The sequence below is a fragment of the Typopeltis vanoorti genome, chromosome 2 (genome assembly GCF_054136105.1).
Source record: "Typopeltis vanoorti isolate ZY-2024b chromosome 2, IOZ_Tvanoo_1.0, whole genome shotgun sequence".
Taxonomy (NCBI): domain Eukaryota; kingdom Metazoa; phylum Arthropoda; class Arachnida; order Uropygi; family Thelyphonidae; genus Typopeltis; species Typopeltis vanoorti.
This window is the reverse complement of record NC_143550.1, coordinates 120,874,447-120,897,221: the sequence shown is the minus strand read 5'-3', so window position 1 is coordinate 120,897,221 and position 22,775 is coordinate 120,874,447. Positions and strand designations below refer to the sequence as shown.

At 35.9% G+C, this 22,775-nt stretch overlaps 1 protein-coding gene across 2 annotated transcripts in view; it reads left to right on the top strand.

Moving 5' to 3' along the window:
• Positions 1-22,775, top strand: part of LOC150109388 (glycosyltransferase 8 domain-containing protein 1-like) — a 159,737-nt gene that overhangs the window by 24,256 nt on the left and 112,706 nt on the right. The window lies entirely within an intron of this gene.

Genomic DNA, 22,775 nt, shown 5'->3' with positions numbered 1-22,775 from the left:
AAGATCAGAAGAATTTAGAACATCCTGAATAATAAAAGGTTCTTAGGGTATTCCACAAGTTTTACTCAAAATTCAAATGATCAATTTCTGAACCCTGTTCTTAATCATCTCAGCATTTTATTATACCCCACTGCATGCAAGTAAGCCCATATTCAGCTGATTCCAAAAAAAAAAAAATGAAAAAAAAAAAAAAGTTTTTGTCATCCAAGTATCAACCTATTGCTTTCAACCTGTAGTGTCGATGATGTATGTCATCCCAGCAATTCAGATCTTAACTTAGTGTTGATTTATTCTCCCATGGAGGAACATTAATATTGTCATTTTCATTTCATTCATGTGTTGGCGTGATAAATATAGGAGGTGGAGTGATCTGCGATGCCTGTGTTTCATCTGTAGTTGGTTTATTGGCTTTAGTCTTCTGATCCAAACTTTGGCATCATATTCATCACTGAAACAATTCTTATGGGTATAGAAACGGTCTCCATTCCACTTTAATTCTCTGTCTCTAATCCAAGTATGGCTCTCCATGAAGTGTTTCAAGACATTCAAGAGAATAATCAAACATACAGTTAACTTTTATCAAAATTCTATCCTCCTTTTCTGCCTATATACTGAAGCTTGAATTTTGCAACCAAATTAAAGACAAAGCAGCCAGTTACATCATGTTCAAATATAAGCATGTTTTTTGTTCCATTGACAGTGTTATTGGCTGTACCTCTGTCCAACCTGCTTCGATCTCTTTAGTGCTCGTATTATTCTGTTGCATCATTGTCACCCTCATTATTATCATTATACAAGTATCTTTGTGGAGTCAGAAGACTCATCATGGGAGATCCATTATTCACACACTAGCCATCATTCATAAAATACCTGTCACACTTCTTAAACTTTTTCACTGATGAAGCACCCACAACTACCTCTGGCAACCCACTCACCACCCTCCAAGCAAAAAAATCTAGTCCTAACACCCTTGCTAACCATACTCTTACACAACTTCCACTGGTGACATTTCTCTCTCCTTTCTTGCTATGTACTGAAAAATGTCTTCAGTGTCAATTCTATAACTCTCCTTTAATAATTTAAATGCTTCTATCATGTCTCCTCATTTTTTTCTCCTATTGCTGGTTTTTGAAGCCTACAAATTGTCAATCTATTCTCACAGGGAGCATTCCACAGACCTGCCCACAATCTTTTGTCTCTCGCCTCGGAAACCTCTCCACAACTTCATCACTCCAAGATTGCATAGTGATGAACACTTTAACAAGCAGGGATAAAGGTTATTGTTCTCCTACATCTGGATTACAGATCTGTGCTCAGTAGTCCAGATGTGGGGGGGGGGGAACAATAACCTCTATTCCTGCATGTTAGAATTTCAACAACCACATATAATATAATGTGCTGTTTCTGATGTGCCAACGTGGCGTTCACTTTATTTTGGACATGAAATATAGAAATTTCCTTGCCTTGTAAAGATAAATTAAAACTATTTAATACAGTAAATATATCTGCAGGTATGCTAGTTGACTGATCCAATTGCTAATTTACATAATCCAATTATGTAAATGCTTTTTTAATTCAAACTTTTCATCAAGAAAACTTATAGTTCATTCCGAAGTTAATATAAACGAGTAAGGACTTTTCCACGAGAAAGCCAACAAACATCGGTATGGAAAAGAAGTTGTGTATAGTTGCTTCCCATTTCTTTGCAAAGTTGAGAGAAAAGTCTGGCGTTTAGAGGACGGCCTTTAATATAATTTATGATTTTTACAGCTTCATCAAGAACTTTTCTTAGATCTGCAGACATCATATGTGTAGCCAAAGCCTCCCTGTGTATGCAGCAGTGTGTCGACTTTGCATTTGGTGCAACAGCTTGAATCAAGTCCTTTTTTAGATCCGATCATGGATTTCGCTCCATCTGTGCTTATTCCAGCACAACTTTTCCAATCAAGCTTGTTTTGATGCATAAAGGTATTTATACTGTTGAATATTTCTTCTCCTGTTGTATGTTCTGGCAAGGGTTGGCAATATAAAAGGTCGTCATGAATTTTTTAATTTTTTTTCGTACCTAACGAACACTAGAAGATTTGCAAAATTTGTAATGTTGGTGGATTCATCTACCTGCAACGCATAATAACGACTCTTACATATATCGGATAACAATGTTTGTTTTATATTTTCAGCCATTTCAGTGATTCTTTGATGAATGGTACTATTTGAAAGGCAAATCTGATCAAAAGATCTTTTTGCATTATCTCCACTATTACTTTTGCTGCAGGCTTGATCAAAGTTTCACCAATTGTTTCTGCTGCACCACTTTTTGCTATTAATAGCGACACATGATATGAAGCTTCTAAAGCCTTCATGTTTTCACCTCCTGACACGATCGACTTCACTTTTTGAAATTCTTTTAAATTTTTTAGTTTATTTTGAAAAAATTCGACAGGTTTGTCCTTGCATTCATTATGTTTAGATTCAAAATGGCGATTTAAATTACATGGTTTCGTGCTTTCATTTTTTAAAGTTTCACCGCAAATTACACATAATGGATAAGGTTCCTCTTCGTTTCCCGTCCATGAAAATCCACATTTCAAGTAATTTATATCGTACTTACGAAGTTTTCTCATATTCTTCCTAGTTGGTTCTTTAGAGATGTCAGACGACACACACGCTTATCAATTTCACTTGATCCAGATACAATATCAACATTTTCTTGTTGCTGACAGCTACTTGTATCTATTATGTTCCTCTCTTTTGCGCATTTTAAAAATCCAGTCTTTAACCAGTGATCCATACTTAAGAATTTGAAAGCTAAAAAAAAAAATTACTGTATTTAACGAACAGTCCTTCAACAAATGGCTAGTGAAAGCAGAACTCGAAACAGACAGCAATGGTAGGCCAGTAGAGATAAAGCAGCTATGAAGACATTCATATGATTGGTGCGGTATTAACAAAAGATCACGCTACTAATTGACAAAGACAAGCCGACAGTTCAGTTGAAATGCTAATTCTCTTCAACCGAATTCCGTATATAATATCTGAAACACATTCATTATATATTTCTTAGTTTTAACACGTTCACTCACTTAGTTCCGTTTTAATCCCAATTTTCTCTAATTGCACTGTTTGTTGAGAAACATATTACACAGTCTGCAGATGTCTCTGTACCTTATTCAGTGATACAATGTTTTATGATCTTAACTTAAAATTTATTCCATGCCTTAATGATGCATAGCCGAAAATTTCTATGGCCCCACCTGAAGACCTTTCACGGCCCCCCCCTGGGGGGTCTGCGTACCACACTTTGAGAAATACTGCTCTAATCCAAAGCACCAGATTCATATCTGTCCCAATTTTCTCTAGTTTATTCAATAGAGTTCTGTGTGGAATCTTGTCAAATGCCTTTGCAAAGTTTAGTAATATCACTGAGTAGCCATTCCCTTATCCAACTCCATTGTCACTTGATTATAAAAAGTAAGCATATTATTAAGGCAAGGCCTATCCTTCACAAAACTATGTTGTCCCTTCTAGAGTATCATATTCTTATCCACTTAGTCCTGAATTCTGTCTTTCACCAATTTCTCTAATACCTTAAACACTACTCCTGAGATGCTGATTGGTCTATAATTTACTACTTTTGTCTTAGCGCTTCCTTTATGCGATGAGACTAGTTTGTCCTCTTTACACTCCATTGGCACCTTCCCATTACTGAGGCTTAAATTAAACAGCTTGGTCAAGAAGCTGATAATTACCTTGCACATTTCTCATAATATATGGACTGATATGGGCTAATATATGGGCTTATGACCTGCAGGCACATGAATGGTATAAAGCACAGGCCAGAAGGGTAACGAGTGTGGTAAGAAAAGCAAAAACCGGATTATGAAAGAAAATTATCCATGCAGGCTGAAGAGAATCCCCAAACAGTTTTTTCGATATGTTGCAAGTAAAAGAAAAAATGTATACAGCAGAATGATTTTAAAGAATGCTGATAGTAGGAAGGTAACCGAATCGGTTGATATAGTGGAATTACTGAGTAAGCACTTGGCAAGAGTATATCATCCAGGTGGTGACATTGCAGGAATGAAGGAACAAACAGCTTATACAGAATGGTGGTGAATGAAGTGGAGGTGAATAGTCTATTACAAAACCTCAATGTCAATGCATCTGTGGGATTGGATGGTATACCAGCTTGTGTTTTACTTGAAGTGGCTAAAGAATTGTCAGTGCCCTTGACCATTTTGCTTAATTTGAGTCTCGGGTCTGGGTTAGTCCTGAGAGGGTGGAAAGAGGGGAAAATAGTTCCACTGCATAAAGGAGGTTCCAAGACTGCTGTTCTAAATTACCAACCGATCAGCATATCAGGAATTGTCAAGGTCTTGGAGAAAATAGTTGAGGAGAATACAGGAATGGATAGATGAAAATGGGATTCTGTATGGGGGGGCAGCATGGTTTTGTGAAGGGTAGATCATGCCTCAGTAACTTGATCACGTTTTATAACACAGTGATGGCTGAACTGGATAACAGTAATGGGTTTACAGTGATCCTACTGGACCTTGCTAAGGCCTTTGACAGGATACCACATGGAATTCTAATCAGTAAACTGCAGCATATGGGAATGGATATAGGGTTGGTGAGATGGATAGGAGGGTGGTTGACGGAGAGATATCAGAGAGTGGTTTATTCAGGAGTAGAGTTCAAAAGAAGGCCTGTGACTAGTGGTGTGCCGCCAGGTTCTGTTCTTGGACCCACTACTGTTTAATTTGTTCATTAACGATATAGGAAAGGATCTGAGAGGAACTGTTCATTTGTTTGCTGATGATGCAAAGTTGGGTAGAGCAATAGTGAATGCACAGGATGTCGAAATTTTGCTTGATGATTTGGGTAGTTTGGAGGGCTCCGCTGAGGAGAATGGATGTCAATTTAATGTGGCAAAATGTAAGGTTATGCATTTTTGGGTGAAAAGATTAGCAGCAGTATAACACATTGGTGGAACTGTACTCCAGGAGATTGACGAGGCTGGGGATTTGGGAGTGTTGGTGGATAGAGGGTTGAAGTTTAGGGGGCACATCGCAGAAGAGGCTAAATCATCAAATCACTTGGTGTTGCTGAAAAATACCTTGACGAGCAGGGACAAACAGGTTATTGTTCCTCTATATCGAGCCTTGATAAGACCCCACTAGACTACCATGCACAAATTTGGGTGCCAGGGTTTCTTCTTGTTGCGGAGGAGGTGGAGAGAATCCAGAGACGAGTGACTGAGATGATAGCAGGTCTATGGAATGAACCTTATGAGAACAGGTTGAAGATTTGTGGGTTGCAGAAATTGGTTGATAAGTAGTGTTAAATTGTGATTGAAGAATTTTATGATTATTAATACTTCATTCATGATTAAACCTGAATTGCATTTCTTGAGCTAAGTTTGCTACTAAGTAAATTAATTATTAATTTAAACTGTTTTTAATTAATTTAAAAACAGTTTGGCCCTGCTGTTTTTTGTTCATTGAAATAATAATTGTAATTTTTTTTAGTTATCTTATATAAATTCTTTATATTAACTTGTAAATGTATCCTAAGTGAATTGTAGTATATGCAGTTTATTTGTTGTTACTGAAAATGAATAAGGGACCCTGCTAATGTGATTTGATTGGCTGCTGTCAGAAAACTATGTTATTTTGAGATAGCACGCCTTAGTGTTGGGAACTGTACAATGATCATGTGAGAATTTAGTTGTAAACTGAAAGAGCGAAAAAAAACAAGTTTGGGTGGGAAAAAGAAAGTGGATTTTTGAGATATAATAAGAAGGAACCAGAAGAAAAATGGAGAGAGAGTGTAGGAAGGTCATGAGATGTGATCTAACCTGGGATCATATGACGTAACTAAGATTTGGAAGCTTGTTCCTATTTTAATGAATCTTACTTCAAACTCATATTTATTTATAGTTTCCTGTCACCTTGTAAAGGAATTTACCCAAGTGAAGTAAATATATGATCAAGATTTATCGTAAGATAAGTTATTACGAGCAAGAAAATACATTTTCCAGTCTTAACAAATAAGTTATTGAACTCAGGGATACTATAAGTTTTGTGTTGCCTACAGTGGAAGATTATCGAGTGCCTAGAAGTATTGTAAGAGTTTTCCATAATGTGCAAGCTAAGATGATCATACTGGTAAGAATATCTATTCTATAACTAACGTGATAGTGTTGCTTGTGTCCAGAGAACTTGGTCAAATTTCATGTTGCTGAAGCCAGCTAGTCAAGCTTGAATGAGTGATATTATAAAACACTTCCTTGTGAACTAATGTCAGAAACTTTATTGAAGAATTAGTTTGTGTTTGTATATGTTATCTCACATTATATATGTAAATTCAAGACTGAGCCTTTTAAGAACTGTTATAATTCTCTAATAGCTATTGTGATGTCAGCTAAGTATTTGATAAAATTGAAGTTTGTGATTATTCTATGAGACTAAAAGGAATTAATTTTTAAGTGTTTTGCTGAATATTGTTGTTGATTAAGGTGAAACTAAATTGAAATCCTAACGGATGAGAATTGTGAAAGCCTTATATATAAGTTCTAGCAGTTAATGATGCACTCAGCTGAGTAGAATCTAAATACTTCATAGAATGCATAAATTATTTTCTAATTATATTGATCTTAATAGAGTTCTTGTTTCTTATGTAAGAATAATTTTGTGAGAGAATTAAATACCTTGTTCAACTTGATTCTTGTGCTTGCCTAATTTCAGTTTCATTGCATCGCTCATTAAAATATGAATCTTGTGGGAAACCCTATGTACAAGTAAGAAAATTTCGGCCTGTAGTAAGTTCACGTTTCTGTTGTGCTATTTGATGCTTGATTCCTTCACAATAACTGTGTGATTTCAAACATAGTGGTGCAGTTTAATAAAAAATTTCTTTATGTTTGAATGTGGGGTCAACTAGCAGATATAAGGTTGGATGAAAGACAAAACCAACAGTAGAAAAGGGGTGATATGATTAAGACATTCAAATTACTGAAGGGTTTCTATAAGATTAATTCAGAAGATATTTTTGAGAATAGGACTGGTGGTTGGAGGACTAGGGGGCCATCCATGGAAGCTGTGCAAGAGTGTGGTTAGCAGGAGTGTTAGAGCTAGGTTTTTTGCTTGGAGAGTGGTGAATGATTGGAATAAGTGGCCAGAGTCTGTTGTAGGTGCCATGACTGTAAATGAGTTCAAGGCGAAGTATGATAGATACCGTGTGAATGTTGAATAGTTGTTCTTGGCATGATGTTAGGGCCTCCCTCGATGAGTCTAAGGACTTCTTGGAATTGCCCGTACTTCTACTACTAATAATAATATGCCATCTAATTCCCTGGCTGTGTTCATATTGAGGTTCTGCGATATTTTGAGCACCTCCATTTCTTCAACTTCTATTTTCCTATCAGTCAAGGTCATTTGGCACTGCAATGTCACCACCCAGATTGTACACCCCTGCAAAATGCTTACTCAGTAATTAAACTATTTGATTTGGTTCTGTTACCATCAACACTTTTTAAAATCATCTTTCCATAGTCATTCCTCATTTTACTTGCCATATAGTGAAAGAACTACTTAGGGTTTCTTTTGGCTGATCAGCTAGCTTTCTCTCATAATTAGTTTAGACCTTCCTTACCATACTGGTCACCCTAATACCAGTTGCATCACTGGTTATGCAGATACTGGTGGCATCATTGTTACCCTCCTTATTCACAGAAAATGCTGATCTGCTGCCTTCTTACTTTTCCTTGAGTTCTTGGATTGATGATATCAGTGAATCCTTCCTGTTCCAGACTTGCAACATTTAATCTTTTTTGGTGTTGATGGCATTTCTCTGATGAAGTTTTAAGTGGTGTATGTCCCAGAGCTAATTCCTGTATTATGCTGCCTTTTTATACTCTTCTGTTCCACTGGTATTTATCCTGCAGCATGGAAATTATCTAATATTCCACCTATTCATAATAAGGATAAGCACTTATCATTAATATTATCCTAAGACCCTATGGAATCAAAGACATACTAGGAGGTCCCTTTGTCATACACACAGCTCATCATACCTTCCTTTAAACACATTCAAATTCTCTGCAGACACCACACTCTCAGGCAAGGCATTCCAATCATTCACAACTCTGCATGCAAAAAACCTGTCTCTCACTCCCTCCCTTATACAGCTTCTGGGGATGACCTCTTGTTCTCCCGATTTCCTCCCATTTTATGAAAACCTTTTTGACATTGAGTCTATAACAACACCTTACTTGTACGTCACTATCATATCACCCCTCTTCTTCCTATCCACTAGGACTCTGTAAACTGCATCTTTAAAAAAAAAAAAATTTTTTTTAACCTAATAATTATTATTTGACACCCCCAGGGACTCCAAAGACTCATCGAGGGAGAGTGTGCCAACAGCATCGAACAATTATCCCCATCCAACTACTAACCGCACTCAAACTTACTTAACTGAGCCATTATTAGCAGAGGCTCTACCAATCGACCAACATAATTATTCTAATCTTCTCAACCTTTCCTCATATTCATCATTCCAGAGATCAGAAACTACCTTAGTCAATTACTTCTGGACTGTTTCCAACATCTCTTCATCCTTTTGAAAACCAGTTGACCAAATCTGTATACAGTAGTCCATATGTGGCTTAATCAAGGCCACAGTGGAACAAGAATCTCCTTACTTTTACAAGTCATTATCCTCCAAATCATTCCCAGAACTCATTGTGTTGTGTCCTCACAATTTTGGCAATGTGTCCTCTAAATCTTAGATCCTTATCCACCATCACTCCAAGATTTCTAATTCTTCCACAACAATATATACCCACCAAGCATAAATTCTACATCCCATCTTTGTTTCCCAAGTTTTAAAACCTTACATTTCTCAACATTGAACTGCCATCCCCACTCCAGTGACCATTCACTCAATCAAGTCTTCTTGTAAGGTCAGAAATCTGCTGTACTCCTCATAGTTCATCCCAACATTGCATCATGTGCAAACAACTGAATATCTCGATCCAAATCTTCTCTAATATTATTAACATCAGCAGTGGCCCTAAAACAGACCCCTTATGCACGCCACTAGTGACGTTCTTCTTCTGGTATTGCTCCTCCATACACAACTTACTGATACCTATCAGATAACTAATCTCCAATCCAGTTCATTAGTCAAATATCCACTCCCATCTGCTTTAGTTTGACTATCAACTTATCATGGGGTAATCTATCAAAAGCCTTTGCAGAATCTAAGTATGCTACTGTGTATCCATCTCCTTTGTCCAACAAATTTGTCACCTTATTGTAATAAGTAAGTGAATTACTGAAACATAGGCTTCCTTTTGCAAATCCATGCTGTCTATCAAAGATAATACCACTGTTGTCAACCCAATTCTGGATTCTAGTTCTCACCAGCATCTCCAACACTTTAACCACAACAACTGAAGTCGCACAATCTTGCCTTCCTTCTACTCTTTTTGAACTTGACCCAATGCAAGACTCATTAAACAAATATGTCGAGGCAGATACCAACTCCCTAGCATATTCCTTCAAAATACACGGTGATCTATTATCAAGTTCCACAGCCTTACTAGCTTCAAGTTTGCTCACTTACAGTCAGTCTCTCTTCCTCATCATCAACTGCTCTCAAACTGTCCATGATGTCATCACAAGAATGAAAGATCTTTATGAACTTCTCATTAAATATCTCAACTATATCTTCTGCAGCAGTTGTTCTTGCATTTTTTTTTTTTTTTTTTTGCTCGCTACATATCAAACGAACACCCTGAGATTTGTTTTGGCTTCATTAGCTAACTGCTGCTTCTATTGAACTTTTGCTATCATTACCAACGAAATCACCCCCCTTGCCTGTTTTTTGTAATCCTCATGGAATTGATTATTACAGCTCCTCTTTTGTTGCCTCCATAATGCATTTTTCCTCTGTATCGCATGCTTAATCTCTTCATTCATCCATTTCACACCTATCTTATTTAACTTTCTGACCCTTGGAATACATTTAGACATAGTTTCTACTAGATAGTTCTTAAATATCACTCAAGCAGCACTGATCTCTTTTCCATCCAACTCCTAATTCAAGCTGTCTCCTAAGCTTCTCATAATCACCAACCTTGTAATTCCACATATACCCTTTCCTCATGGAAGTTCTCACATGGCTGGCAACCACACAAGTAATCACTTCATGGTGACTCTAACTGGAGGAAGATTTGATACCTCATTTATAATGACACACTCTAATACAAGATGTTCAATCCTTGCATGTCCTCTGTTACATACTGTATGAAGTAGGTATCCTTCTGAAACCCAATAAATTCATTTTCTCTTCTTTTGGTTGCTATCTCATCATACCAGTCTATGTTACCATAATTAAAATAAACCTTTTCCTATTTGCTTGGCTAATTTGCTTATACATGGTGGCTACCCTGCACATTACCAGGTCTTTAGCAACATCTAAGTATTTCATTATATTCACCTCTATATCACACTATGCTGCCACAGAACTACTGCTAGTATATCCTCCTTGTATCTCTACCTTGTATAGACTCAGCTCTTTTCTAACATCAAGCAATCCATCTCCCTTTTTACCAATTCTGTCTTCATGAAAAATTATATCCTTCTATCTCTATTCTAGTCAGATTGCCATCCTCATCCAACCATGTCTCACTTATTCCAACAGTTTTTTGGGTGAACAAACTCAGTTAATGTGACCATTTAATTGTCCTTGTTTTTGATACTGCTAGCATTTGTATACAAACATAACAGCTCATTCCTGGATCTATAAGAAGTTTCACTGATACCACTTATTTGATCGGGCTTCTCCATACCTTTCTAGACCCATTTCTTTTCTCCTTACCCATTCTAGAACTTTCTTCAAATCTAAATGCTCATGGATGGCCTGGGATATAGGGGAACATTTGTAATTGATAATCCTCTCTCCTTTGAATCTGTTATAAGACATGCTGCTCAACACCTCTTTACAGTTAAATTCTCCAAACTTATAGGAAGGACAACATTTTCTTCCTTCTCTGTCTGTCTTTTGGAATGGCCTTTGCTCTTATTTCTTCCAGTTATCCAGTTATTATTACTCACTATCACAAGACACTGACTGTCATACTTCTCCCTAACTCAATCATCAATAAACAGATTGCCAGAGGTGGTCATTGATGAATAATCACCTCTGGTAATCTATTCCTCTCAATTACCACTCTCCAAGCAAACAAATAAATCACCTTTAGTAACTTATGTTTCTCTCAGCCCCCCCCCCCTCCTCCTCCTCCTCCTCTCTGTTCTGCTTATCAACCAAACTTCTTAACCCCTAAATCATCACTTGTCATCATTCACATCAGTTACCATTTTGGTCACTCACTTCTGAATCCTGTTTGCAATTTTTGCATACACAAGAAACCCAGGCAACCAAATGTGTGCATGATAGTTTAAATATGGTCATATGAAAACTGATAATTTTCTTATCCTTGCTTGTTGTTAGTTTTTCTTAACACCCATATTATCTTTTGTACTATTTTATCCTATTTGATCATCTGTATTATTAAATTACTTAAGGAATTGAACAACGTAGATACTAATATAAATTAAATTACACTTTAATAAATATTTCCGATATTTCAGCAACGTCACGTTGCCATTTTTAAAAGAAACTTGCAAAAAAAAGGCACGTGCATGTAGGCACTACAACACAGTAACTGAGAAGGAGGAGATGAAGCTATTATTCTCCTAAAAGTCCTGATGGTGCCCTCTAGCAGGCTAAGTAGGTGTTCTTGGCCGTTGGGCTGAAGATCCGCTGATGTAAGCCTCCCAAATTTGGGGCAGTCGCATACAACCAAATTTGTTGAGGTTTGGAGAGTTTCTTAGGGCTGAGGCTAATTCCATAAATAGTCTTTCGAATTTGTATTTGCTACGGTGTATTACTGTAGCTTTCTTCCACCGTATTTCTTCCAAAAATTTAGCTTATCCAAGCTAAATTTTCTTATCCAATTTTCTTATCAGGAGAAAATTTAGCTTATCCAAGCTAAATTTTCTCCTGATATCTCAGCCCTATTTCAGTTCACAATGAACTCAGGCTATTTCTTTTGGCAGGGAAAATTCTACAAATAAATAGAGGGGACAGCCATGGGTTCACCACTCTCCCCACCCTTGGCCAATTTCTTTACGTGGAGACCTTTGAAGAAAAAGCCTTAGCCTCTGCCCCACAAAAACCAATCATATGGCTTTGCTACATTGATGATGTGTTCGCTATTTGGCCACATGGCTCTGAAACACTCTCCTCGCCTTCTTAACACACTTAAACAACCAACACCCCAGAATCAAGTTCACCCTGGAAAAAGAGGAAAACAACAGCCTCCCTTTCCTAGACATACTAGTCCCTTCCCCCCTCCTCACAACAATATGGAGTGGTGAAAACACGATATAACAGGGCTAAACTAATCTGTTTTAATGACATGGCCCTAAACACTGAACTAAATCACATCCTCAACACTTTCTCAGCCAATGGCTACCCCCCACCCCCCCAAAAAAATCCAAAAAATATTAAAACCTACAAACCACAGCCCTCCCCCCCCTCCACAACAAGGATTCTAAATAAATAAAAGGAATCTGCCACAGCATTATAACATTCACCAAATTTGATCAAATTCGGCTTCCTCACTCTACCTAAAATATGAGTGAGTTAGTTGACACTTCAGTGAATTTCCAAAAGTATTAGTTTATTAGCTAAATAAATTTAATTAGTAATTATTATCTTCTGACATGTTTTTTTTTCCACTAAACTTCAGCATGAGTGGTAATCAACTTCTAAATATGCATACTAGAACAATGTGATTGGGTATTTTTTGTTCATGACTTATTTTTTAATGGTATTAACAACACCAAACACACTCTTTTATAAAAAAGATGTTTTATTAACTTGCTTATATTTAGCTGGATTTCAAATCAGCATCATCAGAGGACAACACAACATGCATACACGATAGTAAGTGAAACAGTACAATTATAATGGACAAAATATCTAAAGTCTTATCTAAGGCATCCTCTAATGTTGTAGGGGAAAAAATAAATAAAATAAAATACAGCTATGTGGGAGTTGCTCTTAGGATAAGTCTCCCAAATTTTTGGCAAATTATTGAACCATATTTGTTCAGGTTAGGAGAATTCTTCATAGCCATGGCTGATCAAAAAATAATCTTTTGGGTCTTAACGTGGTTTTCTTCCACCTAATCCTGTGTGAAGGGATGTCCAAAGCATGGTCTTCCAGTCCTGACTTGCCTTAATAATGGTAGTGAATATATTTTTTTATGTTTTTCCAGACGGATGTTAACAGATCTTCCTCTCTGCCCACAGTAAGCCAAGTCACAGTCACAAGGAACTTCATGCACTCCATGGTGTGCCAGCCACTCCTAAGACCAAGCTGTTTGGCCTATAATTTGTTACTTTTGTCTTAGTACCTTCTTTATGCAATGGGACTATTTTGCTCTCTTTCCACTCCATTGGCAACTGACGCCTACTGAGGCTTAAATTAAACAGCTTGGTCAGTAGAGCTGATAATTTCCTTGCATATCCTCATACATGGGTGCTAATATACAAGGTGTGATAATTTAATTCCCAGAACGGCCGTGTAGTGTCGCCCATGTGGTGATTTGGTTGGAGTCACATGAGTAATCATCTTTGTACATGTTTTAACTAATGTGTAATCTATGTATAAACTTTGGCATAAAAATGTGTGATCGAAATTTGGAGCAACGTGTTAATGTCAAATTCTGTGTGAAAATCAGCAAAACTGCTACTGAAATGTTGGAGCTGTTGAAAGTGACATATGGTGTGGATGCTCTGAAAAAGTCAAGTGTCTTTGAGTGGCATAAGAGATTCAAAGGTGGCGAGATGTGAAGGATGATCCCAGAAGTGGGCAGCCAAAAACAAAAATGACAAACACAAATGTGAACAGAGTGCAAGATTTGGTATGGTCTGACAGACGATTAAGTGTGTGATTAATGGCTGATGAACTGCAAATGAATCGAGAAATAGTAGGGATAATTTTAATTGAAGAATTTGGTTATGCAAAAGATTTCTGCAGTTTGTGCCTCAGATCTTGATGGATAAACAGAAGCAGCAGCTTCAAGTTATATCAACTGATATTTCTGCAAATAAGCTCGTGTTTCCAAGAGTAATTACTGGTGACAAAACCTGGCACTTCCGGTACAATCCCGAAATAAAATGCCAGCACATATGCAGTGGAAAACTCCGAGTTCGCCATGTCCGAAAAAAGCATGCATGTCATGTTCACAGTTCAGAACCATGCTGATGTGTTTCTTTGATCACAAGGGGATAGTCCCACTATGAATTCATTGAACAGAAACAACCAATAATGCTATTTAGAGGTTCTTAAAAGATTACAACATTCTGTTCAGAGAAAAAGATCTGAATTGTAGCCGAGCAAGTGGATTATCCACACGACAATGCAGATTCAGCATAACTAGATTAAATATGGTTAAGTTTGCTGATGCAGTATTCAGATCCAGCACTCTTTAACCTTGTTTCCTGTCCATTGCATGTTGCCTCGGGTAATTATTGATCAGCAGCTGTATGAATTTCATTTCATTTCCTAGATGAGTTATCCTGTGACCATTCCTCCTCCCAATCTATGTCCCCATAGTTGAAATCCCCCATAATAATTACTCAACCTGTACATATTATGCCAATTTGCATGTGCATCTACATTTTCACTTGTACTCCCTGAATTATAGCAGCAACTAATTACATATTTAATTATATATTACCAATTTTGATTACATATTTAATTAAATATTGCCAGTTACAGTTATATATTTTGTTACATATTATTAATTAGGAGTTTAGTTTCTGGCATTTACTTTTTATTTTGAATTTAAGAGTGTTAACTGCTTGGTATGAGTGTGAGGGAGGTAAATAATGGGTGTCTCCTTAGCACAATTGGAAGAACAGCAGAACATTGTACCCTTAGATTGGAAAAGTCCTGGGTTCCATTCTCGTCGCACGAGAGGTCACTCCTGCTACCATCAACCTTGGGAATTCTAGTTTCCCTGCATTGACACACCAACTCATTCAAAACAGCAATCTCTCCAGATGCCTTTGGCCTTCCTCATTCAGATGCAAGTGGTCTCCTGCATACAATTCCTCAAATGCCCTCCAAGCATCCACATATTCCATTCTGCTCTTCTGACACATTCTGGCTATTATGCTAATCAGTATTACTGCTCAGCTCGTCACTATCATACCTGGGCAAAACACACACACACACACACACACACACACACACACACACACACACACACACACACACACACACACACACACACACACACACACAATCTTTTCTCTTTGTGTTTTCTTTTGTACAACTTCAAGCAAGAATCTCAGATCTTTCGCTGCCCGATTTACATTTCCTCTCAAGTCATTCGTGCCACCATCACAGTCATTTCATCCATCCTTTCACCCCTCTTAATTGCCATAGCTACAGAAGGAATTTTGAATTATCTAACTTGGAACTCATCCTCACTTCTAATGTACTTCATATTTATACTATGAAATAGGGAGGGCTATGTTTATGCTCAATACTTTATTTTGAACTCTTATTATGCATCTTTAGTTTTAAAGAGAACATCCCACAGTAATCTGTTTTTCAGTTATTGTGACAGGCCTTGTGGTTTGTCACTTTATTAATTTTTTATGCATTTAATGCATTATTAAAATAATGCATTTTATGCATACAGTAATGCATTAAAAATTCTTTCTCACAGCTTAGTCAGCTTGCTGAGAACAAGAAAGGCTAAGTATCACTTCAATCTTGAAAATCTGACCTGCTAACAAACTCTGTTGATGTGCTAATTAAAATTACCTTTTGGCTTGGTGTTTCCTAATTGATTTAGTGTATGAGTCAAGATTCAATTAGAAGATTCTCTGCATATGAGGTTCATAATATAACATTTAAGCAAAACTGATTTTCTTGTAGAAATTCAAAACACAAAAGATTATTTAAATTGATAGATTAATATCCAAGAAAAATGTATCATCATCATACTTTCAAGGATTTAGGCCTAGAGTAGCTTATTCTGGTCTTAGGAGTCATTGTTGAATCTCTTTAGAGGATGTCCTGATTTTCTTTTTCCTAATGGTTTGTAATTTAAGACTTGTTTTGGTAATCTTTCTGTTTTCATTCTTTCAACATGTTCCATCCATTTATGTTTATATTTTTTGATTTTTTCTGGTTTAATTCTTTCATAATTTCTTCATTTCTTTTGTGATTGAATAGAGTATATTTTGCAGTTTTTCTCATGAACTTCATTTCAGCTGTTATTAATCATCATTTGTCTTTTCGTTTTATTGTCCAGATTTCACTTCCATTCAATAGGACTGATAGGGCTAATGTGTTGTATACTTTTAGTCTGGTTTGTTTTTGAACTAGGCTCGATTTTAATTTAGTTAATTACACCTGTTATTTTTAAATATTTTGCAATTTTTAGGTTATATTTTATTCATTTTCATATGTAATCATACATCCTAGGTAGTTAAATGAATTCACTTGTTCTAAAATCTTGTTACTTATTACTATTTTAGTTCTTATTGGATCTTGTCCTTTAAAGGCAATCATTTTTGATTTTTCTGTTGATATTAATCATTCCTTAATCTTTGGCTCTTTTATTTAAATTTAAAAACTTTCTGTAGTTATCTTCAGAATTTGTAATTATTATTTAGTCATCAGCAAAATGGAGAGTGTTTAAGTTCACAGTAGGTTCCATTTTATTATTATTTATGATTTCTAATTCTTCTTTAGTTATTTCCTTTTCATTTTCATCAAATGTTTGCCAGTTATCTTTTTTAAAATATTTATCTGTCTTCAATTCTGTATAGAAATTTAGAAATTCTTCTAAATTTCAATTTGGTGTTTAATTTTACATTTTCTTTAGTATCTGTACTTAAATGTTTCAAAATTTTGTATACATTGGGTCTTAATTTATATAAATCATCTTCTAAATTAGAAACAAAGTTGTTCCGTGATTCTCTGTCTTTTTCTGACTTCTCTTTTAGCTATGACTCTTATTATGAAGAAAGATTGAGAAGATGCAATTTACAGAGTCTAGTAGATAGGAGGAAGAGGGAGGGAGATATGATAGAGACCTACAAGTTAGTAAAGGGTTGTTATAGGATCAATGCTGGAGAGGTTCTACAGAAAATAGTGGGAGATCAGGGGAGAACCAGAGGTCATCCCTGGAAACTGTATAAAGAGGGTGTGAGTAGGGGAGTGGGAAGCAGGTTTTTTTCATGCAGAGTTGTGAATGATTGTAATGCCTTGCCTGAGAGTGTGGTGTCTGAAGAAAATTTGAGTGTGTTTAAAGCACTTTATGATGAGCTGTGTATATGATAAAAGGACCTCCCAGATGAGTCTTTGACTCCATGGGGACTTGGGTAATAATATTCTATTTCATCTTCTAATCTTTTACTTCCTAACCATTTATGATGTGCTTCTTTTTTCATTTTGATTATTTCTTTGATTGTATCAGCCCATATCTTCAGTTTTTCTTTTTATTGAATTTTTTTGGTCTTTCTTAAGCTTTCATTTGCTGCTTATTTTATTTATTTTGTGTGCGAACTACAGAAAATGTAAGAGCATACATATAAATGATTAAATGCATACATTTAAAGAAATAGACATTAAAAGAACTGGGATTAAAAGCATACATTAAAAGACAAAAATGTCACTTGCATGAAATATTAAGTAAACACATAAAATGTCAAATTTCACTCATCCAGTGGCTAATATACTTTAAAGCTGTTTCATTATGCTGCATTAAATCTTCTTGGGTACATATATTAATGTCTATTAAGCAGCATTGCAGAAGATGATCCGTATTTTGTGTTTCACCACTTGAGGCGCTATCATTATCTTGTAGCCCCATCTGGCCATATTCTGCTTTGATCTGCCCATTCTGGAACGAAGTCTATTCAATGACTTCCATTTTTGCCAGTCAAGATGTAAGCTAGAAGGAAGAGATTCGTTTAAGTTCAGGGCCTCTGGAGATTGTTCTTGTCACATTGTTAACCTTGTAGCTTTTATCAACCAACGGTTCCACTGAGTGAATAAAACTTTTCCTTGATCTTAGCCTCTTATGTACTGCAACATGTCCATACAAAGGATGTCGTTCATCATTTAGTGTTGTTTCCGCTCATATCTATTCTGTGTAGTCCTTCTGATGTTAGGAGGTGCAATACCAGATGAGTATAGATGGTCAATTCTTGTAGGCTTAAGGCAGCCGGTAATGTACTGACATGTTTCATTAAGAACCTTATCAATAATTTTGACATGATGATCTTTCCCAAACAGGGCTAGCATACTTGGCTATCGAAAAGCAGAGTGCCAGTGCAGAGGTGTGCAGTACTTGTGGATTTGCACCCCACCAAGATGATGTTAATTGGTGCAGAATATTATTACGTGTTTGAGTTTTAGCTGCTGTCTTCTTTATGTGTCGCTTATAATTTAGGGTCCTATCTAGTGTAACACCTAGGTAAGTTGGATTTGGATAATTGACCAGTTTCACATTATTCCATTCTATATTCAACTCTCCTCGTCTTCCTATTATTGAGATGGAAAAGACACATTTGGGTTTTACTGGGATTTGGTTTCGGTTGGTTTTTCTTACAGTAAACTGTAAGGGTTTCTAGCTCTTGTGTGAGCTGCTTCTCAATGTCATCAAAGGATTTTGCTTGATAAGCTATTGTCTGGTCATCTGCATATAAGAAGGTTCTTGACTGGGTTTATAGGTTGGTCATTAGTATGTATATGTGTGTATATATATATATATATATATATATATATATATTGAAGAGGAGGGGAGATAGCACACTTCCCTGAGGTAGACCAATTTTCTGGATATGCCATCTGCTCTATTTTCCTTGAAAATCAACAAAGAATCTTCTGCTATGGCAGCGACTTAAATATCTCCACAAACCGATAGCTGTTTGTCATGCTGTAAATTTTGACAATAAGCTTTCTAAGGTTTAGTGTGTCATACAGGAGCAAATTCTCCACTTGCTGCGCAAGCTCATTAATTGATAAAGAAGTAATATTTATTTCTTAATAAATGCATGCATTTATTAGGCTTTTATTTTTGTATACAGAAGACGTTTTAAGCTTACGCGGCAATAGTTGAGCTTTGTGTTGTGTATCGAAGGCCGATGCTTGCTCGCCTAATCAAAGTTACCTTGGCTTGCTCGGTTCTAGGAGCTTCCAGGTCCTCGCAACAGTACTATGATTTCATGCGCGTGCATAGCCATTTCATGTCAACGTAGCTCTAGCCAGTGAGCTTCAGCCAGCCTTTACAAGTGTGTGTGTTGCCTTGGAAAAATTAAGTTAAAACCAACTTTTTATGACGATGTTATTGACCAGTTCGTAAAGAAGAACCGTAGGGTAGAATTTGCATTCAAGTAGCTAAATTGAAAAAGATAGAATATCATTTGTAAAATAAATGTTGTATTTGTATGATTAAATGTACATAAATGTCTAAATATATAGTTTTAAATGATCAGTAATTCATCATTCCACTAATCAGACTTTAATCACACCTCTCCCTCCCTGAATGATAACAAGAGCAAGCATGAATTTCAAGACCAGCATTTGCCCCTGGTGTTCATATGCTACTGTCAAATGTATAAATACAGCTCCTTTTGCTGACCCCCTTTCAAAGCCGTCCTCAATAAACTGTGTTAAGTTTAATACTTGTCCAGTGCATGATCTTCCTGGTGTAAATCCTGCCTGTTCTTTTATCATCACTTTCTCTATTTTTGGACTTGGTCTGTTCAAGATTAACCTCTCATATAGCTTCAGTGTCATGCATAGGAGAGCTATAGGCCTGTAGCTGTTTGATTCTCAGCAGGTTTACCTGGTTTTAGGATAAGTATTATTTTCATTTGCATCCATATGCTGGGTATTTTAGCAAATTTCCAACAAAAGTTGAAAAATTCTAACAAATACTCTGTTGCCTTTTCTCCCAGATTCCTTAGTATCTAGTTTCTGATATCATCTATACTGGCAGCTTTTCCTGGTTTTAAGGCTTTTTAGGGTATTTTCTAGTTCCACTTTAGTAAATGGTGCTTCAAAGAGATTATTTTCTGAATCCCTAACTTTCTTAATATAATCTTTAGGTATTTTTCCTTCGGTACTTGGTTTACCATTCAGAGATAGCTAAGTTGCAATTTGGTTTGCATTTATATTAACTTCAGTTGCTGCTGTTGTGGGGTCACCAGATAATTTTTTTGAGTAAGAGTCAGGCTTTCCTGCTACTGTGTTTCATATCTAAACTTTTAATTTTCTCTGCCCATTGTTGACTTCTTTTTTGAGACATTGCTGCTATAAGTTCCTCTCCTGCATCAATTGTTTTTGATGAAAATGTATCTTTATCATATAGGTCACAATATCTTTTATATATTTCCATGTTGTGCTCTGTAAATCCTGAATGTAACATATTCTGCAACCTCTCGGGATGTGCCTGGTAGCAGACCATCTAATAGCGTTAAACTTTCCAAAATGTTCTGGTCTGGGTGAAATGTTGGTCAGGTTTATGTCTGATTCTCTTAAACTGTTCCCAGTTAGCTTTTTTAAAATTAAAGTGCCTTCTAAGTGGGATCTCCTTAAATCGGACTGGTGGGAAAACTTGCAGCATTATTGGTCTATGTTGCGAACTTGGGATTGGTACAAGTACCTGTTTAGTGCACAGATTAGTTATTCTATTACTAACAAATCCAAGGTCTAGTTTATAACCTCTTTTCCATCTTCCACTGTTAAATGATGATGGCTGTTTAAGATTAGTGTATAAGATTCATTTGATTGCTTTCAGTCTACTATTCAACTAACTCTCCATCCTCATTTGTTTTACTATAACCCCACTGTGTGCTATGACTGTTAAAGTCACCTATAATAATAGCAGATTTCCTTTGTGTCAAGTACTGGGACATTTCAAAAGCAAAAGTTATACTAGGTGGTTTATATACTGAGAAAACACTGATTTATCCAGATCTATTCCAAGGATTTCTATGTTATTTTGGTTTGTGATTAAGCATCCTTGAACCTGGAGCTTCTGCCGAGTGAAGATAGCACTTCCATACTTTTCATGTAGTATTTCTTTCAGCTTCATTCCAGCAATTTTAAGTCTAACTTGTTGAGGTCCTTTGTGTGTCTCCTGTAGACATAAAATATTACATTTTTGTTCTTTACACATTTTTGCAATAAGATCTTTTACAGAGGAGAGGCCCTCTGTATTGTGTGAGATGATTGTCAGGGTTGGTTCCCGAGGGCTGTTGAGTTTTAGTCATTGTGTCTAATAAAGAAGATGCTAATTGCACTATAAAACCATAGAAAACTATAGAAGACTGTATTGCACTATGCTATACATTTGCTGCTGTATTTAGTATAGTTTTTATATTAAGTCATTTTATTTATCTAAATATTGGTTAATTCTTTGTTCATATAGCCATTGTATATTTGTGTCATTTAATAATCTTTTAAATTAGTTTTATAAACAAATGTTTTAAATTTTCTTTCTGTTCTTGTTATGTGTAGCCATTTAGGTGGTAATCTTAATTTTATTTTAACAAGGAAGTGGTCGCTATTTATTTCATATCATCTGTGAACTTTAACATCGAAAGAGAACTTTGTCTTTTCCTTTAAGATAAAGTAATCTAATATTGATTTCCATCGTCTTGTTGCCCAAGTATATTTATGTATGTCTTTATGTTTATAGAAAGAATTCATTATTTTAAGGTTATAAACTACAAAGTTGATCAATTATTTTTCATTCCTGTTTAGAGTATGTTCTCCATATATTCCTATATTATTATTAATTTTCGTGTTTCCAATTCTTGCATTTAAGTCTCCTGCTAATATTACATAGTCATTTTTATTTATCTTATTATATATATTTTGTAATTGATTATAAAATTCAATATTATCCTCTTCTATTCCTTCTTTGTAAATTACTGGGAAGAATTAAGGGAGACAAGATGAATGTAGAAGAAATGTTATTTTTTGAATGGTTAGTTACCATAGCTGATAAATCTAACTTTCCTACTAAATGTCATTCTCAGTGACTGTGGCAAAGCTTAAATTGACTATTGATAGACTGTTTATTCAAATTCCACCATGGCAGTGGTGGAATTTGAATAAATTTGAATATCAGCTCATCTGATAATAAAACTTATCAGATGAGCTGATGGTGTTTGGAAATTTATTGATGCATTAATCTCAATTATCTAGCGATTTTGTAAAATGGATTGCTGGTCAGTTCACCAAGGATGTGCAGTTAAATAGCACTATTCTACAAGTGAGTCTCTTGACAAACTAACCATTTCAAAGATTGGTCAACTGAGAGTTTGGTTAGAGCGTTTTAAGAAAATAATTTGCATTACAATTTATAGCTATTTTCATTGGCTAGTATATTACCACCTTGCTTATTTCATGCTTGAAGTAATATAGAAAATATATTTGGTCTGCATAGCAGAATTTGAGTACAGCACTATAAGTTTTCAACCTTAGTGGACATGCTACCAAAAGTGTTTGTGGGGTGGAGGGGGGGGGGTTCATGTCACGAAATTGCTGTGCTTGTGGAAATGTGATATTAGTTATGTGTATCTCTCCTCTCAATAAGTACCTTACTAAATCAATGTTTATTATTGCTACTCTACAAAATAATTATTCACTTTCTT